The sequence below is a fragment of the Oryza glaberrima genome, chromosome 5 (assembly GCF_000147395.1).
Source record: "Oryza glaberrima chromosome 5, OglaRS2, whole genome shotgun sequence".
NCBI classification, from domain to species: Eukaryota; Viridiplantae; Streptophyta; class Magnoliopsida; order Poales; family Poaceae; genus Oryza; species Oryza glaberrima.
The window spans coordinates 18,452,236-18,465,161 of NC_068330.1; the positions used below are offsets into that span (position 1 = coordinate 18,452,236).

General features: G+C 46.7%; 2 long non-coding RNA genes across 2 annotated transcripts; both read right to left on the bottom strand.

The window, feature by feature from the left end:
* Window positions 1–5,215: 5,215 nt before the first annotated feature.
* LOC127773676 (uncharacterized) lies at window positions 5,216–7,839 on the bottom strand. Its single transcript, XR_008017611.1, has 4 exons — window positions 6,958–7,839; window positions 6,687–6,773; window positions 6,523–6,600; window positions 5,216–6,434 (listed from the first exon to the last, which is right to left on the bottom strand). It is a non-coding gene; the product is annotated as an uncharacterized LOC127773676 (long non-coding RNA).
* Window positions 7,840–8,117: 278 nt separating this feature from the next.
* On the bottom strand, window positions 8,118–9,280 carry LOC127773678 (uncharacterized). Its single transcript, XR_008017612.1, has 3 exons — window positions 8,933–9,280; window positions 8,750–8,822; window positions 8,118–8,375 (listed from the first exon to the last, which is right to left on the bottom strand). It is a non-coding gene; the product is annotated as an uncharacterized LOC127773678 (long non-coding RNA).
* Between the last annotated feature and the right edge of the window lie 3,646 nt (window positions 9,281–12,926).

The window sequence follows — 12,926 nt, forward strand, 5'->3', positions numbered from 1 at the left end:
TATATAGGCACCAAAAATCGAGTGATATCCCTGACATGTGAATGTGGCGGGGCATGGTGGGTACGCCTGATTGGCGCCGAAAGTTACATTGGTCGTATGCGGCAAATGGCGGGCAAATACTCGTATCGCACGCGAATAAAGGAGGCTGCATCGGTGCGGCAGAAAGTAGTCGTGCATGCGCCGAAAGGTATCATGCATGCTTCGAAAGGTATCGTGCACATATAACAACAACGTATTCATTATCCGTCTCATCATCTGACGAATCACCTTCCTCTACACGCTCGTTGTCAGAATCCTCCCTCTCCATTTCATCCACAATGGCACCGACAGTCTCCCCCTCGTCGACCACTCCACTTGGTTGAATGCCCACTGGAGCTACTACGCCCCCGTCCTCTCATGCGTTGACCTCTTCCACAGAAGTCTCATTTACTTCAGCACTTGGTCCCTCGCCATCATTCATGTTCATCTGCACACCTGGATCCTTCGGGTGAACAAACGGAACCATAGCTAGAGACCACCCACGTTGCAATGCATTTTCCACATACCATCTCCACACTCGAGAGTTTTGAACTGGCATTAGTTCCCAATAAAAACCCTCAGTTGCCCGACTTACTATAACATTGATTGTTATGTCACTTGTCTGTGGATCAACTCTCAAGCCCCTCATTAACCATCCTTTTATAGAAGGTACACTCCTCTCAGCCGGTCTATCAATTCCCCTTTCTGATACAATAAATTCTGACAGATCTACCCCAGTTGGCCCGTAACGGACGTTTCATGGGCCATGGTAAACTTGGAATATTTGTTTGTTCGACATATCTTTCAACGAAATAACTAGATCATATTATTCTTTCATGCAATAAACACCTACAACGTAATATCTCCTTATGTATGCTAATGCAACGGTAAAGTATTGATTCCAAACTAGTAGATCTACGTAGTTACCGATATCTACAATACGCACTTCTAGATTAGTACAACTAAAACCCTAAAAATATAATGCATTTATTCAAACAAAGTTTTAAAAAATACACAATATTTAACTCAATAGTCACATATAGGATCTATGAATATTACCTGAAATCGGCGTGTGAATCCGGCAAGGCTTCGCCCCTTCTTCTCTTCTCCTCCCCTTTCTTTTTTTTTACTGGATTTGTGGGGGGAGGAATGAGGGCTGGGGGCTGGGCGGCATGCCTTTTATAGGCAGCGAGGCCTGCCGCCCGACCAGAGGGCAGCAAGGGGCCGCCTGGAAAATGGCCGGCCCCAGCTGGCTTTTTTGCATTGGGGCCCCTTGCCGCCCCAACAGAGGGCGGCAAGGGTTTTCCTGCAAAAAAACCCTCCCTCCGTCACCGCCCGTCCCTCCCCCGTTTGCCACGTCAGCTTGCCGCCCAAGTGGTGGGTAGCAGGGTCTATTTTTGTAATTTTTTTTGGCCGATAGATTATTTCTGTAAATATTTAAAAAAAAAATCTAAAAATGAAAAAAATTCCGCTTCTTCCTAGGTCGGATGGGCCTTCTGCCCATTGCCACCACCTGGATGTCTCCTAAGGTAATTCCTTGGAAAAAGTACACCGAAGGTCCTCAACTTGTCATCGAGTTACAAAATCATCCTCCAACCATAAAATCAGATATCGGACGTCCCTCAACTAAGAAAACCGTTTGCTTGAGGTCCTTCAGTGGTTTTGACCCCGGTTTTATTCGACATGACGGCTGAGTCAGCGTGTGGGCCCCACATGTAAGATGCCATGTCATCATCTCTCTCTTATTTCCCATCCTCTCTCTCTTCTCAGGGCAAGCGGTAGGGCGACCGACGAGTGGGGACGAAGCCGCCACGTGGCGCGGGGGGTCCGGCGGCCGGGGAGGCAACGCCGCCGTCCTCGTTGCCGCCGCCTTCTTCTTCGCCTCTTTCCGGCCGCTGAGCGGAGTCGCTGGCGGTGGTTTCCTCCACCGCGCGCCGCCGGGCTCGACGCGGGGGATGCCGATGGCGGTGGGGCCACGTCTCGCCATGCAGCTGCCGTCGACGATCCTCACGCCGCCGCCGACAACGCAGCAGAAGCAGCAGGGGATCGGGTTCGGCGGCGGGCGGGGCCGGGGCTGGAGCTGGAGTGCAACGAGAGGCAGTCTGTCCTTGCCTCCTGCCACTCTAGCTCCCAGCGCCGACGCCGACACGGTCCTCCCGCCTCGCCACCACCGCCAAGCCGACGCCAACGCTGGGGAGAGGGAGGAGGCGGCGCCGTCAACGACACGCAGGACGACGTCGTCAAGAAGGAGTGTGACAAGAGGCAGCCGCGGCAGGAGATGGTCGTGGACGCGGCTAGCCAGAACGGGTGCACCGTGGTGTGCTCGTCGGAGGCGAGCTGGACCAGCCGCTCTCCGGCCACGCCTAGTCTGCCGCATCGGTGGCTACTACTAAGCTCCAGATGGGTGGTGCCATTGGCGTCGTCGCCGCCGCCACCGCAAGCGCTTTCCGCGGCAAGAAGCCTGGCTCCGGCTCAGGTCGTGAGCTCCGGCGGCTTCACGTTTCCGGTGGCCATCGGCACGGCTAAGGTGGTGAGCACCATTGGCGACGAACTGCTGCGCGAGTCGCTCGAGGTGTTCCGGCCCATCGACGAATGAGAGACCTTGTGATCAAATTGTACATGCTTTCCTCTATTCTGGCCTTCTTCACTACATGTTTTCTTTTCCACTATTCATTACCTTCAGAGCTCAAATTGCAAATATATGTTCAAAATTTCTGACAGTTTTGTGATGGTTATTTTGTGATCAAAGGAATACACTATTTTGGTTCACTTCGAATAATCCGAGTTAACGAAATTTCTAGTTTTGTTTACATATCACCATCATTATATTACTCGGTTTATAAAACCGTAGCTCAACCAATAACTTTGCAAATGAAAAGCTAAACCACATGAGACAGTAACAGAAATGAAGTCTCCTAGTTCCATTTTTCAGGTTTCAACACTCCAGTAGCAGTGTACACTCTCGAAATCAAATAATGTTTCCTCGCAAAAATGAAAAAGAATTGAATAATGCATGATTGCCTTCTAGGCTAGAAGAGAGAATAAAAAGCGGGGAATGTACCCAATAGTTAGTACACGAAAAAATGGTTGCAGATCAATAACGGATTAATAACTCCTGTAAATTCTTGTACAAGAGCAAAAACACCACTCAAAATCATGTTTACAAGTTGTTACAAGGGCACCAGCTCTGTGGGCATCTTGACAGTGGCAGATCATTGACGCCTTCGCTTGATCCTCTCAAGGGCGCCAAGCTGCCCATTCTCCTGGGCACCAGAGCTTTCCTCCTCCCTGTTCTCTGCAGCTCTATTGCCAAGCTCTCCAAACACCGCAGCGGGAACACTCTTCTTCGCAATTTGGTCATCGTCTTCCTCCTCGTCGCTCTCATCAGGCAGCTCGATATCCTCATTGTTAGCAGCAGCAGCCTGTTGTTGCCTGCTACTGCTCTCAGCCTATGCCTGCACTCCAGCACTGACAAAGTTCATCATCCGGTTAGCAGGAGCAGTAGCAGTGCTTGGAGCTGGTGGAGCTGTGGAAGGTCCTGGCGCTAGTTGCCTTTTTAGGTTAGCCATTTCATCCTCAGGAACACCGGCTCGTTTCAGAGCGGCGGCGGCGGGGGTGGGGATGGGAGCGGCGGTCGGCGGGGAAAGGGGAGGGGAGCGAATCGAGGGCGGCAGGGGAGACCGGGACGGGAAGGGGAGCGCCACGTTGGCGGCGGGGGCGGGGACGGAGGGGCCGCCCAACTACACTCCGTCGGGCGCCGCTCCTCTCCCTCGGACTCGTGGGCGGCGGCCGGTGGGGGAGCCCGCGCGCTGCTCCTCCCCCCGCCGCCCGCGCGCCGCCCCTCCCCCCACCGCCGCCGCGTCGCCCGTTGCCGCCATCACCGCCGCCGCGTCCGTCCGCCGACGCCCTCCTCCTCCCGCCGGCTGAGTGAGAGAAGGGATAGAGATGAAGGAGGGAGAGAAGGGGAAAAGAGAGAGAATTGGCTGAGGTGACAGCCTGACATGTGGGTCCCATGCTGACTCAGCATCACGTAGAATAAAACCGAGGTCAAAACTACCAAAAGACCTATTATGACCGGTTTTCGTTAGTTAAGGGACGTTGGATACCTGATTTTGTGGTTGGGGATGATTTTGTAACTCGACGACAAAGTTGAGGGACGTTCGTTGTACTTTTTCCTAATTCCTTACCTAGGCCAGATGGGCCTACGGAAAACAAGCCATACATGCAGCTTGTCAACTGTGGCATGCGTGACGTACAGTAAAAATTTCACGGTTTTACGAACCAGTAGCCCACGCAGCACAAATTCCCTTTTGAATTGACAAATGGATTTCTTCTACTCTTCTATTTTCATTTCTCTAAATATTTTCTTCATGATTTTGTGTGCTCATAGAAAGTTAGAAACTGAAATCAACTTATGAACCCATCACATCAATAATTTCACATAGCATCCGTTTGCCGTATGTGTTTCTACTCATATGTGCACGGATATCCCTTTTCCCAACCCTTCTTCCTTGTTTTTTGTGCACACGCTTTTCAAACTGATACGATGTGTTTTTTCAAAAAAGTTTCTATACGAAAGCTGCTTAAAAAAATCAAATTAATCTATTTTTGAAAAAAAGTTAGCTAATACTTAATTAATCACACACTAATGGATCGCTCTGTTTTCCGTGCTCACTGTGTGCTGGATGGGAACAGAACCAGCGAACTCACAGTGTAATTCCGGTCCTCACTGCTCACTATGGTTGATACCAAGCCTCCTATGTATTAACACCATAAATAAATCATACCAAGAATAGATTAGTAATTTGCCCGTGCTAACGCTACGGCAATATATAGTAAAACCCATGTTTAAAAGAAAAAAATCATTTGATTAAAAAATATACAGTTAATTTACTTCAGGGTTGCTATTATGAATTTTTTTAGCAAGATTGCCATACTGATTAGTTGTCAGTTATAGTCATATTATAAGTCGTTTAGCTTTTTTCTTAGTCAAAATTCTTTAGGCTTATTTAAGTTTAGTGAAAAATTAGCAACATTTACAACACCAAATTAGTTTTATTAAATTTAATATTGAATATATTTTGATAATATGTTCGCTTTGTATCGAAAATGTTAGTATATTTTTCTTCAAACTTGATCAAACTTTAAGAATCATAATTAAGAAAAAAAAGTCAAACAATATGAAACGGAGGGAGTATATTACATTGCAACGTGCCCAAAGTTGTGGATCACATTAATCACCGTGTTTAGCACTGAAAAACAAAGCTAGAAACGATTCAGTTTTACATAATAAGTCGTTCTTGACTTTTGGGCTAGTAAAAAACTATTGCTAACAGAATATCATACAACAAGTCAACAGGGTGGCCACGTAGGAAATCAAGCATACAGAATGCAGTTATTATCAGCAAAATGATATTCTGTGTTAGAGATAACAATCCAAAGTTACTCTGAGAACAAGTGCATTGTTGATCACTCACTACTATATCTCCTGTGATAAGTACATACACAGATTTTTGTTAAGCAATTGAATGACATGATAAATAATCTATATTATTACATCGCAGATTGATGATTGATACATGTCCTTATGTCCCTGCTGCGCATGTAAATAAACAGATGAATACCCATGATGTTTATCAGGATTGAATTGCTTTCTATGCACTTAAAATTGATGGGATAATTTGAACAATGTTAGCTGAGCGTACATTACCATTTCAGCTAGTAATAATTACATTATAGCTTCCTCTTATCTGCAGTGCTTGCATGAACAATAAATAAAGGCCAATATAATCACCTGATCACTATCCCTCAAATAAAACACAAATTGTATAAATATGAAAAGAGTTGTTAATCCAAATGTGTGCCGTGTATTGCAGGACAGCGGCAAAATACTTGTACACCCTCTAAACTGGAACAGCGGGAGTAAATTTTTTTTCATTTGGATGTGTATACAATAAAACTCGTCACAATTTGCAACTGAGGTGAATCGAGTTTCAGTTTGGATCATATTAAATCTAAGCTTTGTAAAATGGAACTGACATAATTCTGCAATAAGGGATTCACATTCAGTTTTAGAGAAATATCACATATAAAAAGGCAACATTCAGATAGTGCTCATCTAGTTTCAGCAGGGGGAACAATATGGTGTAATTATTTAGTATGCAACATTCTAACAGTTCACATATATATTTATCAAGTGGTCAACTTAAGGATCTCTTACTACTGCTGAATGTTCATATATGTCAATCCAACGGACAAAAAACAACTAAATGCATTCCACTTATCATAGGCAAGAATTTGCATCTTTCAGGTTGGATGCACAAACATACACATTCAACAGTGCAAGCTCATTCGCCAACATGTGGTTCTTCACCTGCAACCTACCACACTCCCAAGTCTTCTTGAAGATTTCTTTCCTGAATTACCAATAATGCAATTCACTAATTCATGATCAGAGAAAAAGTCAGGGACATCAAAGATGACTGCTGAATAAATCGATCATACCTCCATTTTCAGATTGAGCAGCTTCTGAACACATTCTTTCTTTGCTTAACTGCCTCCCACATCACCTCCTGCAGCCGCCTGCTAGCTTATCAAGAAACCATTAGCAAATATGATAGTACAAGCATAGCCCAACATGAGATCTGGTAAATGACATTAACGCTCACCTTAGCATTGAGCTCCGGGATCATCTTGGAAGAAATACAATAGCGTTGATGCTAACTGAAGCGGCAGCTAGGATTTGGCTTCAGCTCCTGCATGTAAGTACAAGTCACCTCACTTCTCAAATTTGTGATGTAATAGCATTTCAAGGCAATCTTTAACAGTACATCACCAACTGAATTGGGGCAGGCACAAGTGTAAAAAAGCAAAAAAAAAAAAAAAAATCGAGGGTAGATTACAAGATATAATGGCAACACCAGCAGCAGTGTCCACTACCTCCATGTGCCAGCCGATGCGACGAACAGCGGAGGCGTGGTAGACGGTGGCGCCGGCGAGGCGGAGAAGTACCTGTCCACCCGTGGCGTGGCGGCAGCGGTGCTTGAGGGTAGTCAGGTGGCACCTGAGATATTGGCAAGACACCGCTCCCTCCGCCGACCGCTTCCTGCGCTGCCGCCGGATCGACGGGAGCAGCATATCGCCGTGCCGACCGCTCCCTGAGCCGCCACTCCACCTACGCCGCCGCCGGATCGACGTGATGGGATGCGACGACGATGGAGGGGCCGCGTGGGAGAGGAGAAATCGAGCAGTGGCGAACGGGGGCTCAGCCCTGTGCGGCAGGGGCGAAGCCGATTGCGGCGGATGCTAGAAGTAGTCGACGACGACCGGAGAGGACAGGTGTTCGCAGTGGGGATCCGAGATGGGGATACCGGCGGCGTGGCGGACAAGCGTTCACGGTGCAGCTGACGGTTGGGCGCGCCGTGCGACGAGGAAGGCGCCGAGCGCGGCAAAGGAGTGGGGTCATCGCGGAGCGGGCGCGTCGCAGACCGGCGTTGGTGGCGCAGCCGACGGTGGGGGGTGCGGGCCATGCGACGAGGCGACCCCACCGTCGGCTGTCCTCGTAATTATAGTAGTTCATAATTCGTCGACCGCGGCGAAGGAATGGAGGAGTGGGGTCGGTGCGGCAGCCGATGAGGCTCCGAGGCGGTTCCTGGCGCGCGTGGCGGATCTGCGGCGACGGCGAATCATGGGGTTCGGCGGTGAGGCGCGGTTCCTGGCATGGGAGTGGGACAACGAGGCGACGGGGAGGGATGCAACGCAAGGGCGAACCGGCGAAGGCATGAATGCGGCGTGCGGGAGGAGCGCGTGATTGAAGGGATGAGTGAGGATTTCCGGGTGTACCGTGCACGACAGCGCGAGACTGCGAGAGAGAGAAGGGGAGAGGGGATGCGGGAGAGAGAGGCGCGATCAGAGGGAGGTGCGGAGCCATCAGATCTTACCCCATAGATGAATTTAGATCGTTGGATGTGTTACATGATGAATAAGTAAAAGTATTTGTTAAACTATAGTGTAGATTATTCTTCAGAACCTATCCATACTAGTAGCATGCCCGTGCTAACGCTACGGTAACATTTGGTAATGCACGTAGTCATGTTTTTCAAGCATATATATATGTAACAAATAATACATAATCATATTCGCAAATAAGTCGCGACCGAAATCGTTCATCAAAAATTTCGAAACATCTAGGAAACAACAAAATACAAAAAGTAATTATGCTAGCAAACAACTAAAAAGCAAAAATGCTTAGAGATGTTATATTAATTGATCCACTTCTTTTCTCCGACTCCGACCGCCTTACATGATGAGCACATGATATTTTGGCTGCTTGATACAATCTCTATAGCACATGCTGGCTGCAACGGAGGAAGTATTATTTTCATTTGGATGTATACAAATAAAACTCATTACAATTTGCAGCTGAGGTGAATCAAAAATACCATAGCTTGGCCTTAGAAAGAGAGAAAATCAGAATATTCTAGACCAAAAGCTTTCTAAATCAGCATACCTGATATTATTACTATATGAAAATAATAATCCATGACCATCGACAATTATATATAATCACTTCAATATACAATATATGTCCACACAAAAAGAAACAGTGGAGTTATTTTTATAGATATTCATATAATCTTCTTAGTTTTGACAAGTATAATTCAAGACCAGAATCTGGATAATTTTTCACACGATTTCCATGATCCGCATCAGAAAAACAAATAATCCTTACCCGAAAATCCTAGGCAACTTGGTAGTCCTACCAAAACCGATCCTTGTAAGTTGCAACCTGAAATTTATCGGATCTGAAAAATAAGAATGCTAATATTAGCCATAAAACAACATTTCCAATATGGCCCATGAAAATATATACAACGTTTGATGTAATTTGGTAGAAAAGCACTTGGTAAATTACCATCATTTTCTTGATTTACCATTGTCACAGTTGCCCAAAGGAATTTTACTGAAAACACCTTAGCAAACAAATGGTGTATGTAGAGCTTGGCAAACATCTTGGCAGATTCACATCTTCCAAAATTCGAACAGTGTATTCATATTTCTCATTCTAGTTGAGAATGCCAAAAAAATCTGGCGTTCTCTCTCATGCTCCTCCCTCTCAAAGAAACATGTATTCACAGACAGCACAACGCCACACTGCCCTGACATGTTTTCCAGTACAGAATCCTCAGTAGACAAACTACCAACAATCTGGCACAGGAATTGGCAATCTGGGAAGCTTGAGGTTACAAACAAAAGAATAAAAAATAATATTTCAGTCGATATAACACTCCATATACTGCAAACTCAAATTGTTGAAGAATCGTTGATTTGTTTCTTACCCAACAAAATATGAAGGCGATGGATCGACGGCAACCTGATGTCAGGGTGACGGAGACCCCAGCAAGCCAGCACCCTTGACCACATAGGAGAGATTCCCTACACTATTGACTGCATTTACACCAGAAAGGCTATATATATGATTTTATGATTGCAATTTTTTTTTCTGTTACCACACATACAAATTTTCATCATATATTTTCGCTAAACAAAAATGATATATGAGCAAAAGACGACGCTATAATTGGAAACATATCTACAGAAACTCTCCAATTGGAAACAACAAAATTGGGGAAATTTGACCTGATCTCAATGGAGACTAGCAGCACAACAGGGGAGCACAAAGATCGTTAGAGCTGCCACACAGATCGGTCGCCGGGGAGCGCCATGCTACTGTTCAAGCCGCCACTTGCCAACGAGGAGCACAATTGCCGATGGAAGATGGAGCAATGGCGCTGTGATGTTGCCGAAGATCCGCTGCAGTCCACGTCATGCCGGCGAGGCGCCTTTCGCTCCAGCCACTGCGCCACCTCGGACAGAAATGCCGCGCTGCGCGTCGATTTCAACGGAGATCACCGCGCCACCGCTTCACCATCGTCGAGGACTCACAGTAGGCGGCGACAGGGGAGAGATGAGGGCGGCGATGGAGACCACGGCGAGCCGGCGCCCTTGACCACGGAGGATTGAAGGCGGCCGCAGCAGGGGAGAGATGAGAACGGGTATGGAGATTGCGGCGAGCGGCGCGAGCGGGCGCCCTTGACGACGAAGGATCTAAGGCGGCGGCACGCGGCAGGCGGCGATTAGGGCAGCGGCGTGGTTAGGGGCGGAGAGGAGACGTGGATCTGGGAGAGCGAGAGAGAGAGTGGGGCGTGCGCGATTCAGGAGGTGGGAGGTGGAATCGACGATTCCGGGAGGGGGGGAGGTTGGATCGATCTCCATCGTTCGATTTTACACGGACGATCTGAACCGTTGAGTGATGAATGTAAGAGTAGGAGTGAATGATAAGTAAAATGAGTTGGTGAATTATATGGTAGATTTAGTCGACAAAAGCAAAACGCGCTGCCGCATATGAAAGAAGTGAGCTTCGTAACTTAAAACTAAGGATGTGTTTAATTCCCTTCAAACTTCAAAAAATCCATCACATCAAATGTTTGGACACATGCATAGAGTATTAATTGTAGAAAAAAACTAATTGCACAATTTGCATGTAAATTACGAGACGAATCTTTTCAGCCTAATTACTTCATGATTTGACAATGTGGTGCTACAGTAAACATTTGCTAATGACGAATAATTAGGCTTAATAAATTTATCTCGCAGTTTACAAGCGGAATCTGTAATTTGTTTTGTTATTAGTCTACATTTAATACATCAAACTAGCATGGTGGCCCGCGCAGATTGCGTGGCTAGCATAATTATAGTATCTCTCATATAATAGCATATATGTTTTCTCAATATATTATTCAAATATATTAAAATGACAACATAATTTTAAAGTTTATACTAACTTTACGAAACTACTAATGTGTGATATTCACATTGTATTTTATATACGTGTTATTTATTAATTATTTTTAATATCAAATTTTAGTTATTTGTGTGTGTGTGTATATATAATATTAAAAATAATTAATAATTAACACGTATATAAAATACAATATGAATATGAATAGTACGCATTAGTAGTTTCGTAAAGTTAGTACAAAATTTAAAATTACGTTGTTATTTTAATATATTTTAATAATAAATTAAGAAAACATATATGCTATTATATGAGAGAAAATATAATGATGCTAGCCGCGTAATCTACGCGAGCCACCATGCTAGTTATAATACATATGAGAGAAACAATAGACCCATAAGAAAATAGAGTGGCGTAGGTAGATGGAACATATAAAAACTATAAACAAAATCTCAAAATAGAATTTCAATGATAATTAAGAGGAGGGACGACGAGCAGTTCGTTAAGCAGCACGGTCTCGATGATTGGCGGGATTTCTAGAAAGTAATAAAAAAACCTCAATGATAATTATGTTCGATATTCAAATCTCAACGATAATAAAAATGAGAGGCAGCGGGTGGGCCGTAGAGGAGTACATGGTGGCGTTTGGTGAGACTTCTAAAAATTATAAAAATGAAACCCAACGATACAATGAACTCTAAAACCACAAGGTCAAATTTGTAAATGACGGAGAATGAACTCCACCACCAGGGAACCGTGAGGCCCCCCTTTGTGAGTTCGGCCGGGGGCAGCGGGTGAGATTCGAGGGCTTGGTGAGCGGAGCTGTGTGATCTTGAGGGGGTTAGGCCCCTCCAAGACGATGAGACAAAAGATGTTTATACAGGTTCGGGCCGCTGAGATGCGTAATACCCTACTCCTGTGCATGATTGATTGAATGTAGAACACAAGTGCTTGGGGTTGCGAGACCCAAGCGCCAGTTCGCTCGGAAATCCCCCCTCCACCACTAGGTTTGGACCTCCTTTTATACCTCAAGGGGTTACCACATGGGCCCAACAACCTAACCTAGCTCCGGTAGAGAAGTATTATAATCTTTACATTAAATGCATGTCTTGTCTCTTGACTTGGGAAGCCAAGCACACGTCGTCTTGATGATGGGGCCTGTCAAATCTTGCCGCCTGACACGGGGGGTGCCCCTGTCAGTCACCATTTAACGGGTGAAGACTTCTGGGCTCCTATTACACTGGGAAACGGGAGCCTTGCTTTGACTAGAGCGGGAGGACCGACTCCGGCTGGGATAAGAGGATGAGAACCTCTCACTATCATTATTTGATGGGATATATCGGGCTGCACGTCGCCTGACACACGCGATGGTGCGCCTGACATCTAGGGTCCCATCAGTCATTCGACCGGTCACAGACCGGTTGAGTGCACTGCACACCGCATTAAACGCGGCGTGGCACGACTGCTCGGGACGCCATAAATACGGGTAGGTGGGCACCTGGAGACGGACACCTAACCCACCGTACGTGGTGACCTAGAGAGGGGGTCGGGGGAGCCTGACCCCTGGTCATGGGAGGGGGCGGCCGCCGCCCGACCTCGGGCCCGATCCCCCCTCGGGGGGAGCCACGTGGCGCCTGGGGCGGCCTTCTCCCTCTAGTCTCGGCCAGGGAGTGGTCGCCGCCCTACCTCAGGCCCGACCCCCCTCGGGGGAGGGCCACGTGGCATTGGAGGACAGCCTCCTCCATCCAGTCTCTGGGAAGGAGTGGCCGTTGCCCTACCTCGGGCCTGACTCCCCTCGGGGGAGGGCCACGTGGCATCGGGGGGCAGCCTCCTCCGACTAGTCTCTGGGGAAGGAGTGGCCGCCACCCCACCTCGAGCCTGACTCCCCTTGGGGGAGGGCCACGTGGCATCGGGGGGCAGCCTCCTCCCTCTAAACCTGATACCCCCGGGCCCATATCACCAACAGTAAAGGTTCCAACGAGGATGAATGAAAACAATGGTAGATCGAGAAAGCAAATAAAGCGATGAAAACGAAATAAGACGTAGTGATTGGCATGACTATTAAAAACACGGGAATGATAAAGTCGGTCTTTTAAAGTTCTAACATAAG